This window comes from Sceloporus undulatus, chromosome 1 (assembly GCF_019175285.1).
Source record: "Sceloporus undulatus isolate JIND9_A2432 ecotype Alabama chromosome 1, SceUnd_v1.1, whole genome shotgun sequence".
Taxonomy (NCBI): domain Eukaryota; kingdom Metazoa; phylum Chordata; class Lepidosauria; order Squamata; family Phrynosomatidae; genus Sceloporus; species Sceloporus undulatus.
In genome coordinates, this window is record NC_056522.1 from 273,714,739 (window position 1) to 273,735,940 (window position 21,202).

Below are 21,202 nucleotides of genomic sequence, written 5' to 3' on the forward strand. Positions count from 1 at the left end.
TATGCATAACATTAGTTCAAAAACATTACTAAGGTTTGTGTATGGTGTGGTATGGGAGGATGTCAATGGAGGGTGTGTGTAATATCATGAGTTACTGCACTGGGTGACCTAGTGATGCCACTGGTAGAAACTTTTAGCATTACTGAGTCCTCACCCCCAGTAAGCATATATAATTATCTCAGAATAAAAACTGTACACTTTTGGGCTATCCAGTTCTAAATGCAAAAGGTTAGGTACATCCAATTTTCCTAACAGTCGCTTGGCATCAACGTTCATTTAAATAATCATTTTTTAGCTGATAATGTCTGTGAGAAATCACTAATATGGGGCTGACCTAAAACAGTTCTCTTTCTAATATGAAAGAACAAAATGGCATCTCCCATCCAGTGTCTATGTATGGTAGTCAATGGGTAGTGCCATTCTAACTCAAAGATGTAGCAGCTGTAAGGGGTTTTAGTGTTAGGCACAAGGTTTTTTGTGTGGTTAAATGCCTGTACTGCAGCCACTCACTCAAACTCAAAACCACAAGGTTGCGAGTTCAAGACCAGCAAAAGGGCTCAAGCTTGACTCAGGCTTGCATCCTTCTGAGGTCACTAAAATGAGTACCCAGATTGTTGGGGGCAAATTAGCTTACAGTTGTAAACCGCTTAGACACTGCTTAGGCGGTATGAAGCGGTATATAAATGAAGCTTGTTTGTTTGTTTGTTTGACATGCTTTTCTACCAGCAAAACCCTGTTCTAACAGTTGATTTCAATGATCTGCCAATGTATTGTCCTTAGAATAATTTAAGATCAGCCAGCAGAAGAGTCAAAATAGGGGTGGAACATTTGTGAGGTGAACAAGGAGCTAGTTACACCAAATTCACATCTCCTCCATCCCAGGGACCAAGCAACAATACCAGCATATTTAGGCCAGGGCAAAGATAGTGCTAAGGAATTTTGAAAATCCCCAGGCTGAGAGGGTTTTGCATTTAGCACAGCTTGAGCTGGCCTAGTGTTTACTCAGCTGGCTCTTGGCCATCTTTGGAGTTAGGGTTACTCTCTAGGCCTGCAGCAAATCATATGTCAATACTGGTGGTAGGACAATGGTTTCTTCTGTACCAGGCAACAGTAGGCAGGCCATATTTTTCACTCATCTCTGTAGTCTTAACACTTTGCTGCGATATTTCACTGAGCCCCACTCTGCCTTATAGTGGGGTTGCCCTTGCATCTATATAAATGCCTAACATTTGCCTATTCATTTTGTACAGCAAGAAGATGCTTGTCTGCAACACAAAATGCATGTTTTTGTGTCAGAGAGTGTATATGAAATATCTATTGATAAATTAAAATAAAATATATAATGCTGCAAATCATCTGACACTTCCTATGCTGCCTCACTAATATACATTTATATCTTGCATTTATTCCAAGGCTGGAAACTGAAAGCAGTTTACAATATATATTAATTAATATATGCTAAAATAGTGCAAAAGTCCAATAAAAATATTTGCAAAATGTTGCACTGTATTTAGCTCATTCCCCATCTCAACCTATGTAGTAATAGAAGTTGGATTGCTCACTGTGCAACAAGTTGTAATTCTCCAAAGAATCTTTCAGAAGTAATAGGATTTTGAAGTTGTGGAAGCCTTTGTACAGAAACTCTCTATGGTTGCAATTCTGAGGTTTACCAAATGCAGGAACCTACGGTAATACATTTTTATTTGCAGTTCCACCATTCCAAATGATCAGTTGCAAACAATTCAGTGGGAGTGGCACAGGTTTACAATCCAAACTAATGCTTCATATTCCTTTCTATTTCTATTTCAGGATAGATTGCTAGTATCCATGTCCAGGTTCTGGGGGGGGGGGGGGGGGGGGGGGGAGGAGAACAAGGGCTTTGAACAAAGTGCCTTTTGTTTTCTCAGGAACCAAAACAGCTGCATAGAGAGCAAACAATAAAAATAAACTCCTTGCTGAACTACCTTCTAACACTTGGGGGTTCTGGAGAGAGCAAACCAGGGATATTTAGAGCCATGAAGTGCCTCTTTGTGTGAGCAAAAGAATGTTATAAGGCAATCCTGTGGCTCTGAGTTGCATCTGTTACCTTTCTAAGGGGCATTTAGGAAAAAAAGGGGAGAAAGTTAAATTGAATAATGCTTAATACTGTATTGACTGCATTGTATTAGACTGACTTTCAGCCTAATCCACAAACTGGTTAGACCAAAGAATTTAGGTTTGGCTCTACTCACCCACAATGGAGAATATTAATCTATGTAGAATGAAAGCATCATTGGCCATGGTGTATATGTCATTTCTATTAACGCTACATTCAACATTGAATAAACACATCTAATTGTTTTTCCTGTTAGCATCTGTTGGCTTGAATAAAACAAAGTTATTTTTTAACACAACATTCTTACAGCATGCAGTTTTGTAACTTGGCTCATGATTTAAAATGTTTATTAACTGAAAAAAACAGTAAAATGGGGGGGGGGTTGTATACTCATATTTAAGCACTAGTCTGGTCACCATAGGTGATCAGGTGCCCCATGCAGGCAAGTGGGTAAGCTGGCAGAGGAAGAAGGAGTAACTTTCCCTCTTTAATTTAAGTCTTCTTTTCCCCCCTTTCCTTTTTTTTCTTTTGCAGGCCAGTTTCATGAATTCAAAACAAATTTTCCAGTGACTTCTGGGTGCTGGAGTTGATTTTCTTGTAAGTATTTGTAAGTATTGCTATGTTTTAATATCTTTTATACTTGACTAAAAAGCTATTTTTAAAAAAATAGTAGTAAATTGATGTTCACTGTCTAACACTGAATTTGGAAGTGTTCACAACATGAAGGCGTAGTAAAAATAAATAGCACAAAACTCTGGGTGCAATTGAGTTTCCTCCATGCATCCATTCATGGGACAGATCCACTGAAGTTCTCTTCTCTTAGATGATGCCTTGGTGCTCAGGGCCTGGTACTCTCCACACACACTGCACTGGAACTGGACTATTCACTTCAAGGAAGGGCTTTCTTATACCATGTGATGGCACATTCAATGATGGACCCATCTTCACGCTGTGTATAAAATGTTAGCTAGAGCTGCAGAAGGTGATATGTGGCTGCGGTTCCAATAATCCCCCAGTGAGTGTATGGCCAATGTTACACCCTCCAACATTTCACAGATAAAAACTAGGGCATCTTTTGTCAATCAACATCAGAGTGTGCTGAAGATGACAAACTGGGAAGAACACACAATTGTGGAGAGGCTGCAGTTTACTTCTGTCTGAACCTATAGGCAAGGGCAAGATTTTGCCTTCTCTTCTTCTCTCCCCTTGGTGAGTTAATTGAGTGTGAAGAGAACTTTCCTCCTCCTGTAAGAAATTAGAAGACCAGACCTGGTGACTCAAGGATTCAATTTTATTTATGGAATGAAATGTGCTTCTGTCTCTCATGATGACAGACCAGAATCCGAAGTGAATGGGAGCCCTGAGCTACAAGCCTGTATATTCTAATATAGTTTGCCAGGGTTGCCAAATCACTACTGCAATGCATGTGCGCTGGAAAAAATTCATGAAGCTAACAGATGAAGTAGAGGTTTTGACTTCTAGGCATCAGTTGGTAATATGCATCCTCCTGCGATTGGCCTGTGATTAGCCAGGGACTGTGGCAACCACATGGCCCGCTCTCATAGTGGGCTGCCACTATGATCCCAAAGCCAGCTGCCGGCAGGAGCTCTGGAGCATGGTTCATATGAATACTAATGCCCCTGGAGTAGCTGGAAGCTGCTCCTTTTGGCCCACCTGTTTCAGGCCATAGCAACTTTCACAGTGTCAACTTGTTCTTTTGGAAGAATGTCTCTAGGACCAGGGTACACAAATAGAATAGGTACAAGCATTTTTTAGATTAGCACATGTAGAGCCATGTCAACTTCTTTGTTTATCCCCTTTTCAAAGAACTGAAACTTGCCCACCTTTTTCTTAGCTAAATTGTTTTTAATCATAGATTTTTACAACCAAAGAATATATTAATACAGGTTGAATATCCCTTATCTGAAATGCTTTGATTTTGGATTTTGGATTATTTTTTGGATTTTGGAATATTTGCATATGAATCCAAGTCTAAACACATAATTCATTTATATTTCATATACACCTTATACAAATAGCCTGAAAGTAATTTTATACATGACATTTTAAAATAGTTTTGTGCACAAAACAAAGTTTGTATACACTGAACCATCGGCAAGTAAAGATATCACTATCTCAACCATCCAATTTTGTGGACAATTTTGGATTTGAGAGTATTTTAGATTTTGGAATTCCAGATAAGAGATGCTCAATCTGTATTCATATTTGCTTTCGCCCGCATCCACTGAGGAGGACAAGACTCCATTCTTACTTCTCTCCTCTCCCCTGGCTGCTGAGTAAAACTACTTTTGCTCTTTGAACTCAGTTTGCAGCAACTGAAATAAGATGAGAACAAGGGGGGATGAGAAGAGGAGAGAGAAACTGGAACATTTTAAAAGCAGCTGAAGATGCAGAATTACAGATTGAGGACCCTATCACATGGAGTTAAAACCCCTGCTCACCTTTCCTGAATTCAGTCCTAATTCTGGATACAGTTGGGTGTTATCGCAAAGAAATCACATCTGAATCATTGCCTAGGTCTGTCTTGGATGCAGCCCGAGTCTTGTAAGCCACTTCGGTAACCAGTTTTAGAAGTCAGAATTAGGACTGAATTTGGGAAAGGTAAACTGGGGTTTTAACCCCATGCGATAGGGTCCTGAGACTGTCCCTGCCAAATCAGAGCAATTGGAGGGTATACCGCGCTGGTATTCTGGGAGTTGTTCAAAAAAGAAGTTTCCCAAACTCTGATGTTTCTCCTTTTGTTGAATATGGTCTGTATTTTAGAAATCTGGGAAAGAGAGAGTCATTGGTTTAGATTCAGTCATCTATACTTAGACCCACTGAAATTAGGGAGACTCATAAGTCACAGCTAATATCTATGTAAACTTGCTTAGGAATAAACCTATTGAATCAATTGGCACAGTTCTGAGTAGAGATGCATAACAACATACTGGATAAAGTGTTTACAATATGTTACTGCATCTGAATTCTGTTTTAACAACATCATTGTGGTGGCATTCTGGGTAAATAAATCTGAAACAATCAAAATGGATATGTGTGTGTGTGTGTGTGTGTGTGTGTGTGTAGTAAAAACTCATAATGTATTCCTTAATACATTTATGGTGTTTGCAGTGGGTTATTGATGACTGGGTGACTTGCAGATTTCTCATTCATGGGGCTGCCGTAACTTGAAGTTGACTTGGGGGACAGTTAACAACAAAGTAGAAATATGTGTGCATGCATAGGTGTATATAATATATACCATAATAATCCTAAAGGATGTCCTGGAAAGTGTAATACTATGTTCTGTGTTTTAAGGATATTATGTTTGTACATCTATTCATATTTGCATACTCTGGAATAAGAGAGAGGAATGCTGAAAATGGCCCTCTTCCAAAAAAGGAAATCTGACTGAGGAAGGATTGTTGATCTGTGAAAAGGTAACATTTCTCACATAAAGTGCTCTTTCTGGTGTTGGTCAGATGGGATGAGAAGATATAGGTGGTCAGGAAAATAGCATTCAGATAAAGTAAGTAGGCTGTAGTTAATATACTGAATTTTGAAGTTTTATGTATGGTAAGGCTGCCATTGACTCTATTTAAAGTTAACTGCACAGACATTTCATTGACTTATTTCAGAAGGACAGGATCCACGGTAGAACATTCAAACACCCTTAGTTTTAATTCCTTTAAAATGATGCTCACAGCTCAAGGTTAAAATATAAGAATACTACTTGGAAGGAAGTTCCTTTATAATCAGTTAGACTTGTTCCCTAGCAAATATGTTTAGAACTGTAGCGTAATACATGTTGATAGACTTGTGAAGCACATTTTACAGTGCAGCTGACTAATCTTGCTCTGTCATTTAAAGGATTTATTGTACTCTGTAGAGATCCAGTATTTATAGCTTATAACTTTAAATTCCCTTGAGCTAAATATAAAATCTAGGCTCTGCGATGGACCTTGCACTGGTTCACACAAGCATTTCATTACTTGATTCATCATGTCTTGATGACTTGTGGCTGAACATTCACACTGTCTTAACTAGCAAGCATTTTTTCTTGGGTAAGGTGAGGCAATATGGAAACTCTTTTGTGTTGTTTTTAACTGCAATGTGTCACCCACACTTGCAAGTTGTGTAAATCTACCGTTAGTTAAGAGATAAACAGTTTTAACCTCTGCAAGTCAGCCTTAACCTTTGGTCTAGGCTTACCATCGCTAAACCATGGCTAAATCATCCAAAAACCGTGATGGTGTGATTGCCAGTTGCACTTGTTTCTTGTGATTAAATCACCAAGGAGGCATCCCACTCCTCTCCCTTCACCAAAGCATTTGCACAGCAGCCATTTCTCCTATAATGGGAACTTCCGTTATGGGAGAAATGGCTGCTGTGTGAACACTTTGATGATGGGAGAGGAGCAGGACGCCTCCCTAATAATTTAATAATGGGAAACAAGCATGACTGACAATCACACCATCACAGTTTTTGGATGATTTAGCCACATTTTAGGGATGATAACCATGTGATAATCTCCATTATGTCCAGTGCATACATATTTATATTACACGCACATCTGTGAAGCAGAATAATATTGTATTTTTAATAAGTGGATGCTGTTTGTCATATTAGGGGTTTAAAGATATTTTATAAGCAAGAAAGTCAGAATGGAGTCTTGATAAGAGATGTATGTGTGTGTAAAAAACATTTTTTCCCCCAAGGATATTCTGGATGATGATTCTAACAGGTTGTTATGAGGTATCAATCTACAAACTAATTTCCAGTATCCCATTTTCTACCATATAACATTTATGGAGTTGACTGAGTTGCATGAATCCTATTTTTGGGAGGACTTGGTGATATAAGTCCAATAAATATGTTTCCATTCTTTGGCTCTCCAAATTATTTTGGCTGGAGTTGTCTTTGGGATTCAGATATGAGCTGATCCTGTGACAAGAAAATGTAATGTGTAAATTTTGAAGCAGAAACATAAGCTTATGGAGTCAGAGAAAATACAAGCTAGGCTGCATCTGCTCTGCAGAAACAGTGCAGTTTGACAGAGCTTTAACTGCCATGGCACAATGCTCTGAAATTCTGGGATTTGTAGTTTTGTGAGAAAGTAGTCTCGCTATTAGAGAGCTCTGGTGCTACAACAAACTTCAAATCCCAGGATTTCAGAGAATTGAGCTTTGGCAGTTAAAGTGGTGTTAAACAGCATTGTTACTGCAGTACAGATGCAGTGCTGGTTGAGGTATATGAGGGTTATCATGAGGACTATTAAGAATCCAGGATGTTAATCTACTGGATTATTTTTAGATATTGGTCTGCTAGTTATTTAGGAAGACAGAAGTGAATGGTTAGCTCCTCATCAAATTGGCATTTTAAACAAAAAAGATTGGTGAGATAAATTATTTAGTAAGAAAAAATCTGTTGTCATTATAAATACTGCACTGTTCCACAGATTGAAATATTCATCACATATGGCAGTGTGGCAATCTTGAAACATTTTTTTTCATACTGAAATATAATACAACCTGTGAAATACTGAGTGCATAACTAAGGTTCCTTACTTCACCTATAAAAACATATAGTACTGTGATCCAAATGTCTTGTAGTTATTTTAAGCTATGTATGAAGTTTTGTAGTTGTATACATTTCATCTAGTATGATCCTCTTTCTCAGGGTTTAGATCTGATGTTTCAGTCTCAAGAGTGACTGTGTGTCTTGAGTTAGGAGCAATCAATGGCAAAAAATAACCCCAGTATCAGAGCTACTACCATAGGTATCTAGAACGCCTTGGCTAAATGGTTCTGTCTTGCTAAGTAGCAAACAAGCTTTTGAGAGTGACAGAACTCAAAGGTTGATCACTTCTGTCATTTTGGTACATATGAGGCAGTCCTAATAAAGGGCATGTTTTTGCAGCTGTGTGAAGTTTTTGGTTGGGGTGTGGGAAGCTGTGGTGCTCCAAATGTTGTTGGTCTCCATATCCCATCAGCACCAGCCAAAATGGCTAAGAATGGATGATGAGTATTATAAGTCAGAGATATATAGGGGGCTATCAGTTACTTGCCTGTGATTCAGACTTTTTCTTATGTACATACCTTTAGGCTTGGGGGAAATTCTTAGATCATGCAAAATAGAATTAGGTTACAGAGTGTGAAAAGTAGTGATTTTTTTTACCTCATGCTATCCAAATCCATAGAAGGAGATTTTTTTAAACACCAGTGAAATCAATTACCCCTATCTCACCTTCTGCAGTGGACCCTCTCCATCTGCTGAAGTTTATTAGTATTCACCACTCAGCAGGATGTAAGTGTTGCAAAGTGTAGAAGGGAATGAAGGTGATAGATCCCTTCACCTTGAGTGGCTCATACAACTTTGCAGGTGACAGAGTGCATACTTCTTGACCTCTGTGAATTTTTAATTTCGTATATATTTTGAACATTTGCTGTACATGGGGAAGTATTAAGGGTAAAGCATGCAAAGGGATCTTGTAGCACCTTTGAGACTTATTGAGAGAAAGAGATTTGCAGCCTTAGTTTCTGTATACTGAGTCTACTTCATGAAAGCTTCTTCTGTGAAAGCATATGTTGCAAACTTCTTTCTCTCAGTCTCAAAGGTATTATTCCTTTGCACACTGATACTGACTAACATGGCTATGTCTTTGAATAGTATTACTTCAAATACTACTACTAAGGCTAATTACAGTTGTCTTAAAACCTTTGGGTAATGCAAACTAAACAATGCAGAAACACCAGGAAAATACTTGATGGTACTGTGTGAAATTAGTAACTATAAGGTACTTCTCATAAGGTGAACCTTAAATAGATTCAAAGTTAAATTTACTAAATGAATCAAGATGGTAGATGGTTTCCCCCTTTTCCCTCTCAAGAGTATATATGGAGATGTGAGCTTGTCTATACCCACAACACCCCATTCCAATATCTTAAGGGTGGATTGATTCATCTACTGATATAAAAACAAAATCACTTAGCACTAGCCATTCATTCATCACAGTAGATGGTGCGGTAAAAGGTTAACGGCTCAGTGGATGGATGAGATCAACAATAAATAACTGTGCTGTTCAGAGGCCTGGTGATATAAGTTTACAGCAGGCAAAAGAGAGCTTTTACCCACTTAGCACACAGTTTGATAAAGATAGTACTATAAAAACATCTGTATGTCTAAAATTGATTTGAAGCAAATACTAGTCCTAATGAAACATGTATCACAGTAAAATGTGAAAATAGGTGCAAAGAGACTTTTAAAAATATTTTTTAAAATTACATCCACAAATTCTATAACTGTTTCTGTGTAAATCTGACATATGGAGCACTGATAATATAAATTCTGCTCAGGTCAATGGCTTAGGCAGACTCTGTCCAGGATGGCAGTTCTGGGTCACAATCTTGCATCCCAGACCCAGGTTGCAGGTGGCTTCTCATAGGACTTCTGTTGAACCTTGCATGCTTAGGTCCAAAACAGACTGGCATAAAAAGGCAGCTTCTGGGCATCTGGGGGGCATGGTATGCACACACTGCATGCCCTCAAGATGCTTGGAAGCCAGCTTTAAGCCATGTAGCCACCCACACATGGGCCAGCTTCTGGTTGCTCCAGCAGTGCGATGTTTACATGCTGTCTGCAGCTGGAGCACCATAAAGCTGGCTTCCAGCAGTGACTGCTGGGAAAAGCTGGCCTTTAGCCATCCAAAATGGGAGAGAGCATATTAATGAAATCCACAAATATTCAAATACGCAAAAGTCAAAGCTGCAAATGTGGAGGGACAAGTGTAGTTAGATGTTAACTTTAGTAGTTTATAGTATGTTGCATTATGGTATATTACTAGTTTCTATTTCCCTTCCTTTGCTTCCTCTTTCTGCCTTTATTTGCTTGCACTGGATTCCATTTGTCATCAAATTGTTCAATCACCAGTATTAAGACCAGTACATACAGTTTCCTTCTTTACACTAATCTAGATTATGATACTGTCCAATTACCAATGATTTGTGAAATCTTATTACAGTATTCCTGTTTGTTAAGCACTGATACTATTATGACTTGAGTTCTCATGACATCTGGAAATGTTTGTTCTCGTAACATCTGGAGATGATGTTTTCTATCCATGAATAACTAGGTCGTGATTTAAATTTTGTGCATGTATTTTGTCTGCCCTCAAGTACTAAAGGGGAAAAAAAGAACAGAAAAGTACAAAGCACCTTTACTAGGGAGAACCAATGTGTTATAGTGGTTTGATTATTGGATTAGGGAGTGAAGCAGACAGGCAGCTTGGAGTGATCTCTGGCTGCTCCAGCCATAATAGGCCCCTAACCAGGCCAGGACCATGGTGACTGGAGAGCTTGCTCCCGAAGTGGGCCACAATATAAACAATGCACCCCTGAAGCAGCTGGAAGCTTCTCTATTTGAACCATCTGTTTTGGGCCTCAGACACTGGGATGCCAGGCTTCAAATTCCTGCTCCGCCATGGAAACCTACTGAGTGACCTTGAGCAAACCACACTTTCTCAGACTCGAAGGAAGGAAAGGACAAACTCCCTCTGAACAAATTCTGCCAAGAAAATCCTGTGATGGGTTCACCTTAGGGTTACCATAATTAAGAAATGCCTTGAAGGCATCCAATAACAACACAACGACCTTTACTGGGATGTACTTGGGATATGACTTTGTGGTAGAAGCCCTCGTCCCTACTCTGCAGAATGGGTTGCAGAAGTGTCTTACAAAATGTGTCTACTATTATCTCACATATTACCATCTACAGAGTAGGGGATCATAAATTAAGAATTACAACAAATAGAGGTAAACAGAGTGGGGCTGTAGGGAAAAGAATGAAAAATGTGAACAAAAGAAAGGGGGAGGTAGACGAGGAGGAGAAAAAATGAGTGAGCAGAAGAGGCATCTTTATATGAAACAGTAGTGTGGCACCCTTGCTTTTTTTTTTTTTTTAAAGAAATAGAATTGCCCAGGATAAAAGAAGTAAACATGAAGAAGAGTAAGGGAGCATATAGAATGGTGAGTGGTAGATGTCCAGATGCGGAATCCTTCCTAAGGGAAGTTCATCTGTGCTGTTATCTTTTTGGCCCTAGACAAGGAGATCTTTTAATGGGATTTATTTTGCTTGAATTTATGGGGTTTATTTTGCTTTGATCTTTATTATATTACATTTATAATTCATTTGCCGTGTACAGTAATGCAAGTTTATTGTGAAAAAGCCAACCTTGAAAGTAGCTATTTTTTGCAACAACGAAGAATCAGTTTAAAGTTACATCAAGATTGTATTGTAGCAAGGTGTAGTTTCACTGGCCTTCCAGTTTAAATGTAAATGGCATAGTTACTTTTTCGGTTACAGGATTCATGTGATCACTATGCCAGTTTACAGCAGATTGATTTTTTAAAAACCAAAAACAGGAATTAAAATTATATTTCTTTAGTTACTTTTGGATAATCAAAGTAAAAAAAATGGTCATACTTGTGACTATTTTGGAGAGCTTAGAACTGTTATCTATAACTAATTACATTTTAATTTAGCTTTTTAAGCATTGTGTTAAAACTACTGGTAAATTTTATGTGCCTAGTGAAATTAAAAAAAACAAAACTCCACAGCATACATTAAAATTAAACCAAGAGTTATTTCACAGCAGATTGTACAGAGATATGCCAGTCCAGATGTACACTTACCTTTTGCTACTAAAGTTTAAAGAATAGTTCCAAAAATGAACATTAAAAGGGGGGGGGATTATTGGTTTCCTCTCTTGCTTAATCAGCTTTTCCTCAAATCACATTCATAACAATGATTATAGTTAATTACTTTTCTTCTTGTCTGTTAAGAAAAAATGCTCAGTGCTCTTTGCCTATGCAATTGTTGTTACTGTTGTGTGCCTTCAAGTCATTTCCCACTTATGGTGAACCAAATGCAACCCTATCACAGGGTTTCAAGATTTGTTTGCCTTTGCCTTCCTCTGAGGCTGATAGAATCTGACTTGTTCAAGGTCAGTGGGTTTCCATGGTTGAGAGGAGATTCGAACCATGGTCTCCAGTCGTAGACCAGTGCTCTTAACTGCTACACCACACTGGTTCTCGACTAGGCAATACTAAGTTCATTTGGTGTTTCATTATTATAAGACTCCAATAGTACCCCTCCCCATATTTACTTGGTTTGATTTTCTTGGTGTGTGTGTGTGTGTGTGTGATGGTGTGTCATGCTGAAGTAACTAAGTATCAGTAATCTTTGCAAATTGGTTATATTTAATTTTGCATGAATTTATCATCCATTTATTTGCTGCAATTTCTTGGTGATTTTATAGTTTGTTAAAAAGTATTGAAAAGCAGATGTCAAATAATGGGATATGGCAATTTTGAACAAAGTGACTTAGACCATTCTAGCTGACCAGGAATTGAGCCCTCATATTAAATCTGAATAAGATTGGAAATTGTTAAAGAAATTTTAGAATACCAAGGAAAATGAAATGTCTGGCAATCCCTTTCTTTTCATTTAAGGAAATTAAATAAAATAAATAAATGGCATGTATTTGTGCCCAGAAAACTAAGATAGGAAGGTATTTTTACCATACATCAAAGGAGTCACAGTCAGACTAGGAAATTGGTAAGGAAACACAACCTCCAAATGGTCTACAAACCGACCAAGAAAATCCTGCAAATGCTATGCTCAGTGATCCTCTCATGGTCACAGGAGTTTACCGCATGCAATGCAGCTGTGGACAAGTGTACATAGGGACCACCAAACACAGTGTTCAAACATGAATCAAGGAACACAAGAGACATTGCAGACTGGGTCAGGCAGAAAAATCAGCAGTAGCAAAACATGTTATAAACTATCCTAGCCATAAATTCTGTTTCAAAAAACTGAAATTCTGGACATGCCAATAACTATCAGGTCAGAATGTACAAGGACAATTTCAACAGGAAAGAAGAAACCCTTAAGTTTGACTATCAGTTCTGAAAAACACCAAATCAGGACCCAGCAAATGCAAATGAAAACCACCCAGGGTGAGGGAGATTCCCAGCAGACAATGGTTCATTAAGTAAATGTACACCCTGCAGACCTTGCCATTCAATGACAAAACAATACACGGATTAACATGCAAATAACTTCCTTTCAACCAACAGTATATATACCCCACTCTTTTTCATGCCAGCATTCTCTGAAGATGCCAGCCACAGCTGCTGGTGAAACATCAGGAATAAACTCTTCTAGCCCCAAAAACCCACAAAAACCTAAGATAGACATTGATGGAATTGTTTCTGATGTTTTATTTGGTAGACGTATATAAATAGTTTCTATGTCTAGTAATATAAGACTGGCAATATTTAGATATTTTAAATTTGGAGTTGAAAATGAGGCACATCAGTAATGTGAGAAATTTTTTTTATGCCACAGGGCTACACCAAGTTCTTATACAGGCTGAATATCTGTTTTTGGAATTCCAAATTCTAAAATTTTCCAAAGTGCAAAAGGGCTGATATAGTGACACCTTTGCTTTCTAATTGTTTAGTGTACACAAACCTTGTTTTATAAAGAACATTATTAAAATATTATGTATACAATTACCTTCAACCTATGTATATAAGGTGTATATGGAACATAAATGAATGTCATGCTTAGATTTGGGTCCCATCTCCAGGATATCTCTTTATGTATATGCAAATATTTTTTAAAAAGTCTGAAAGTCTGAAATCCAAAATAATTGTGGTTCTAAGCATCTTGAATAAGGTAGACTCAGCATGTAACTTCTGATTTTCTCACCTGGTATATCTTTGTAATATTTTATTATTGTTTCTGTAGTGCAGTGGGGATGTATCTACTGTACCTATTTTTGCCCTCATGTTAAATTTTAAACACACAATCTATTGTTTCTTTTTAAAACATCTCAAGCTGCAAAAGCCATTAAATAACAGAAAAAGAAGACAGATGCGCGCGCGCGCGCACACACACACACATAAATCCAAAGACTACAATTTATGAAACATGGGCCAGAACACATGGCCATAAAGAAACGACTTCCAGCCATGTTGGAGGTATACATCTCCAACATGCCCAGAACCTATGCTGAGACTGCACTCTGGTCCTTTAGGCTGGAGCAAAAAGGAGTTGGGATAATCCATTTCTTAGTGGCATGACTTGGATTTGTCAATGGTGGCCTGCTTTTGGAGCAGGCCATGTCGTCACCACAGCCCTGGTCCATTTGAGGCTGAAAGGGCCTCTGGCTGCTTCTTCCTGCTTGTCTCTTCTGGGCCATAGATAAACCAATGAACCGAAACCCAATGTAACTATTTGCATAAATCTCTAGCACATACAATGGTTGGGTCTAGACTTAGTTATGCTTAGGATAGGCCCATATAATTAATGGGATCTATTAGTCAACGAAACTACCATAAACTCATTTAAAACTAGACCAAAGCCAGAGATTTTCTCATTCTTTACTTCTGTTATATTTTCTGGATATATTAAGTGACAGAAACACATCCTGTTTCTTTAAGTAACTCAGTAGCAAAAGCAGATATAGACAAATATTGTTACTCTTTTATTGCTCTACATTTGCACCATTTCCAATTTTGTTCAGATTTGGACATTCTTTGTTTAGTTCAAAATTCTGAATTCCATAAAAATGCAATCTTATTCTATGCGTCTGATTTCTTTCTCTATATCAGCATAAATAATTCTAGGATCCAAAATAATATACAGTTCTCCTTCTATTCTCGCGGTTTTGGAAATCGTGTCCCTCGCTTATGCGTGAGGGATGAACAGAGGAGGAAATAATGGGGCACGTGGATCCCCGTGAAAACAGAAGTCCGACTGTATATAAAAAGGAAGAGCCTCTTTAACCTTTGTCATCTGTCCATCAATGTAAATTAGCAATTTACAGCTAATTTACATTGATAGAGGGGGGAGGGGTTGGCTAATAATTTTGTTCATTGTTACTAGAATTATGTTTTGGATTACTTTTAATTCATTTACATTGCCACTAATACAGGTACTTAAAAATCTGTGTTGCATTCTCCCAAAATCAGACCTACTGTATTTTTAATATATTTTTTAATTTGTTCACATACCTTTAATAGTGATTTCTTAACTTTTATGATTCTCCTGAACAACTTCCAAATGAGATAATTAAAACAAATATTGCTATGACTGTTCATTCACCTTTGTCTGTTCATCCACCTTTGTCTCATATCACACATTTACTACTATGAAATTTTCATTGCAGAATTTTTATGTTCTCTCTACCTTACAGCATGGTTGTGCTTGCTAAAGCCAGTTCAGTGCTCCCCCCGCCCCCGTATTCTAGAGTATGATGTTCCAAAAGGAAGCCATTTATAGTATCAGTAAGCTGCTTCTCCAAACCATGTACAGATGTGTCATTCAGCCAGTTAATATCGGGGTTGTTGAAATCATCCATTATTATTTTTTTCTCTGGCAGATTTTGCCACTTCATTAATATCTTTCAACATACTGAGTTGCTTGGCTGCTTCTTCTTTTACATGGCTTATATCATATCATGCCATCACAGCACATTCTGTAGTTTCAAGTTAATTGCTCAATTAACAGCGGTATTCATAAAGTGCTAGGAAAATTCCACAACTAATGATTTGGACAATTTCAAAATAGGTTGGTATTTCATAGTCTTAAATGTCAGGCATGCCAGTATCTGCAGGCACAGGATTGTCTACACTTTAAAATCTGTTTAAAGAGACTAGAAATTATATAGAGAGTAGTTAGTACCACACTTACTCCATTTCAGGGAGCTCTTGTCCATCTTTTTTAATCTCCTGCATTGCCACGGGAAATAAGTTAAAAGAAAGAAATGATTTCTTAGTTCCTGATATTTGTGGCTCACCAGAATGCTGGAGGAAATTACACATAGTGTGACCTCCTGGTCTTGGTGAGGGTCAGTATTATTGAGGTGGGGGTGGTTCTTGAATTCATTTATTTAATTTGTAACCCTCTTTTCTCCCACTAAGGGAGCCAAGGTGGCACGCATGTGCCACAGTCTGTGTTATGTCACTATCAACACCCCCACCTCTCTTTTTTATTTGCCACATTGGATGCACATCAGAAATAGAACATAACAATTACTAAATCACAATGCATAATTTCCCAAAAGGGGAAAAACAACTCATGGGGATGATTGGATTCCTTTTAAAAAATGGCTACAGTATGGATATTATTCCATCATTTAAGGTGCATGGGACCAATGCATTTCAGATCTGGTTTTCTATTGTGAAATATATGTATGGTCATATCTCCATAACATACATCGCCTGTAATGGTCAATTCATATCTGGGGAAAAAGGACTTTCCATTAAGCAGAGGGAGATGCTGACTCCAGCAGCATTTTCTTTTGCAGCACCATGACAAGTGATGCTTAGAATTTAAACAGCTGTACAAATATTGTTTATATTTATTTATTTATTTTATATATGTCCCATGTCGATTATTGTTCTGTGCCTTCAAGTGATTTCTGATATGGTGGCCCTAAGGCCACCATGAGGATTTCTCAGCAAGATTTGTTCAGAGTGGTTTGCCATTTCCTTTCTTTGAGGCTGAGAGAGTATGATCTGCCCAAGATCACCCAATGGGCTTCCAAAGCTGAGTAGGGATTCAATCCCTAGTTTCCTGGAGTCCAGGTCATGCACTCAAACCACTACACCACACTGGCTATCTTCCAGTGCTTGATAAGTCATTCTCCATTTTGTCCTTAGAGCAGCTCTGTAAAATGGATTAATTCAAGGGAGAGTGGTCATCCCTTTCTTAGTGAGCTTATGGAGGCATTTAAACCCAGATCCTTTCAGTCATGTCTGATGTTCTAACTGCTACATTGTGCAAGTTCTACTGTTTTGCATAAATATTATCTCACCTTGCTGCTTGCACGTGCCCCTTTTAGTACTATTACAAGAGTCAAATTTCTTTTACTTTACAAAAAATGTTTCCTCTCATAGACAAATGAGCATGTGATCATTTATAAGCCTACACGAAGATGTCTTGATCCTACTCTGATCTGGAATCTAAGAATGTGTTAAAATTTTCTTTGGTTGATATTTCAGTATTCAAAATGTAAAGACAAATTGAAATACAATTTGGCCTAAAAATTTATGCATGTATGAAGCTCATGAGGCACTTTTAAAAAGTGCAGAAATATTAAATTTATATTGATATTAAATTTTAGATTTTAATTGTAAGCCTCTCCAATTATACCTGTGAAAGAGAAATGGGATATAAATAAAGTTTTATTATTATTTATTATTAAAATTTCTATTTCTATTTTGTTATACGTTTTTGTAAAAACTGCCTTTAACTTGCATTTTTGTGTTTTTTATACGTAGGTTTGATTTAGTTGTGCTTTAAATTTTGTATCAAAAGCCTTTAATTATATTGTATTGTGCATTGGATACCATGTTTAAATAAATAAAATTGGAAAAAAATGTCTAAAATGTATAGTTTTGAGAATGTTCACAAATATTTGCTTAATTTGGAAATCTTATGGAAAATACTTGTCTTTGGGAAGTGTATGCATAACTACATATCATTATGCAGATTTTTTTTAAAAAAAAATCATTGAAAATGATATACCTTTTGTGTGTCGACTGAAAGAAAATTGACACTGTGATGCAGTGCTGTGATGGGATGGATTTACCATAAAAACATGAGGGCTTGTACCTGTCCTTGAACCATTTATTCCAACTGAAATTATCCTCAAAAGAGGTTGACTTTCATATGTACTAAACTGAAATAATTTATGTTGCATTGTAATTCAAAGGCAATACTGCTGATTAAATGAATTACATAAAAACACCACTATAGTCCAGAAAATAGGGGTATGATTCACATTTAATTCAAGCACATCCATGTTCCATTATTTACACAAAAACTTAATTTTTTTTATTGAAATCAGTGGAACTGATAGTGTAATTTTACCCATATGTGTCCAGAGGTAAATCCTATTGTGTTTGACGGATCTTATTGCCAGTCATGTTTGTATAGAATTGGCCGCTTAAAGAGGCTTAAAGTTGCAATTCTAAATAAGCAAGCCCCATTGAAAGTCAGACTTACCTCTGAGCAAACAAGCATACTGTTTTCTTATAACCAGCTGCTTCAGATAGTGTAATTGGGATTATACCTGTGTTTACAGATTACATATTTCTCTGAACAATGCTTTGCTGGGAAGATGCCATCATCCAAAACTTGAGGAAAGTAGTTATATGGAAAATACAAATATGCTGGTTATTATAATGAAATGGGTACTATATTCTCTGGACTGATTGTAATATCATATGGATACCTCAAGGACAACACAATTTATATGCTCTAACAAAAAGAAAGGAAGAAAAAGAATTATATTATTCCTTTTAGCCATGCAACAAACTACCATTAACATTTTTCATCAAAATTCTTTTTAGAGTTTGCGAAACTGAACACTACAATGCTAACAGCTTATTTTTTCAAAAGGTTATTACAGTACTTTCACATCTTTATAGTACTGTAGTAAACCTGAATTTACTACTATACTGAAGGTAGAGTGAAGCTAATGCTGGAATCAACATTAAAGTGATTCAACACCCTTTGGAGGAGGGGACCTTCCTGACTTGAGATTTGATACTGTACGTAGCTGGAGGGCAGTTGTTTAAGAGTTGCCAATAAAATGCACCGGGCCACTGACAACAGCTGCTTTCTTAATGGTTCAGCACTGAATACTGAAATGTGAAGGCTGCTTTCTTTTCTCTGTAAATACTTGATTAGCATCAAATGTTTAATAAGACTTGCATGCAGAAATGGACAAAGTAAAACAATTCCTAGGAAGAAGTGGCGAGGTTGGTCAGGAACAAATCTAAACTCTTGATTATTTTGCCTAAAAATTACACCATTTACATATTCTGGTATAAAATGTTCTAAAGTATTCTTTTGATCTGAGAAGGAAAAAACAGTTTTGCTGAAATGCAGACCCTTGTACTGAGATCTGGCTATATACTATATGATTCTAATATATTATACTGCATAGTTGGACACGACTTGACACTTTGTCAATGGGGAATACCTTTACCTTTTATCTACTAATTTATATCACACAATCCTGACACGTTATATGTGATATAATCCTGTGTAATATATAATAAATCTTACTAAGCATGAACCCGTGACCTTTTTATATGTTGAGGGCATTACATTAATGATGGTATCCTCATGTAGTGAGGTGAGGTGTAGTGGTTTAAATGTTGGACTACAGCTCTGGAGACCAGGAGACCAGGATTCACAATTCCCCCTTGGCCATGAAAACTGATTGTGTGATCTTAGCTAAGTCACACTCTCTTACCCTCAGAGGAAGAGAAAGGCAAATCCCTGTGAACAACCTTGCCAAAAAACAAAACAAAACAAAAAACTAAACAGGTTGCCATAAATTGGAAAAGACTTGAAGTCATGAAAGAACAACAATTCTAACTCATGTATTAGCATGCATATTTTTTTCCAACTGAAGGAAAGGGAAAAGAGCAGAGAAAGAACTAGAACTATGTTGGACTCTGTCATTCATCTGTGCAACTCTGAGATGATGAATGGGTCAGGTGTAGGGAGAGTAGGGACATAATTTCCACATTTGGAAGCTGCAGTGCTTGTTCCGATTGGGAAAGAGAAAAGGTTCCTTTCTTTTGTTGCTTATTCACCAGGGTGGAAATCATGTGTACTTCCAGATATTGTTGGACTCCAACTCCTAGTATTCTTTACTTTTAACTATGCAGAGTAATAGGGCTGCTGGAAGTCATAGTCTAGCAACATCTGCAGGGCTGCATGGTTCCCACTCTTGCCAGATACATGGAATGGTGGTGGGTTTTAACTTTACAGCCACTAAGCCCTTCTTCCATTATAATGTGTGCTGCCAGTCTCTTTCTCCTACATTTTGAAAAAAACCTGCTCTCCCATGTTTTTTAAAGTTGGAACCAACAGGCCACTGTCAGCATGCATGCATGCATGCATGCATGCGCATATATATATATATATATATATATATATATATATATATATATATAAAATCTTACTTTAATTTAACCACGGCAGCAAATACATGGATATAAGTAACACTATCATGAGAAGGAATTATTTTGTTAATGCAAAATTCCAGGAGGGTTGTTTTGGGAAACATTTTGTTGTTTTTGTTTGGAATAAAAATGAGATTTTGAAGACTGCCCTCCCAGGTATTTAGGAACTGATAATATTCATAATTTTTAAAACATAGGGCAGTGGTTCCCAACCTGTGGGTCGGGACCCCTTTGGGGGTCGAATGACCCTTTCATGGGGATCACCTAAGACCATTGGAAAACACCTATTTAATTACAGTTATGAAGTAGCAACGCAATAATTTCATGGGTTTGGGTCACCACAACATGAAGAACTGTAATAAAGGGTCGCGGCATTGGGAAGGTTGGGAACCACTGACATAGGGCTTATCTTCCCTGGCCAGAATACCCCAGGCTGCTAACAGAGTATTCTGGCCCCAGAGCTGCCCGAGATTCTCCTTGTTACCTCCGCATTTTATATCACATGTAGGTCATATGCGCTTCCATCCCAAAAATGGTTAAAGTGGTGGCATCCCAGAAAAGCAAACTCATTTGCTATTGGTTATCACACATAGAGCACAACAAGGGGTTAAAAGCACATTAAAGTGGGCCTAATGTGAATTTGGCTATCAAAAGGAGACAAACAAACCCCCATTGCAAGCTTATAAATACATTTTCTGGGCATGCTCCAAAGTGTCATTTCCACAAGTGCGCGCACACACACACACATGCTCCAGAGAGGGGAGAGGAGGGGATACAGGAGGAGGATTTTCTTTGCCACAGAAGCCCCAAAAGATGTTTCAGAGAAAGGCAGAGTGAGGCTGCCCTTTGCAAACTCCTAAAACCACACACAAAGACATACACACAAGAGAGAGAGAAAAGAGGGGGCTGGTTCTATAAACCTTCCTGATTACAGCGAGGGCTGATACTCCCTGATGCCCTCCTTTTTCAGGGCATGTCTTCCTTTTTTCCCACCTGCCCAGGAGGACTTCCAAAATGCCCTCCCTCTGCCTCCTCCTACCAGCTCTGCCCT

At 37.7% G+C, this 21,202-nt stretch overlaps 1 protein-coding gene across 6 annotated transcripts in view; it reads left to right on the forward strand.

The window, feature by feature from the left end:
• SOX6 (SRY-box transcription factor 6) overlaps positions 1 to 21,202 on the forward strand; it is a 581,763-nt gene that overhangs the window by 79,934 nt on the left and 480,627 nt on the right. For 4 of the 6 annotated variants that reach the window (XM_042446807.1, XM_042446812.1, XM_042446813.1 and 1 more), the window contains exon 2: positions 2,630 to 2,692. The gene's annotated coding sequence lies outside the window, so the exon portion shown is untranslated. Of the gene's footprint in view, positions 1 to 2,629; positions 2,703 to 5,413; positions 5,536 to 21,202 lie in introns of all 6 variants that reach the window. The other 2 variants (XM_042446810.1, XM_042446808.1) reach the window with 2 other exon arrangements.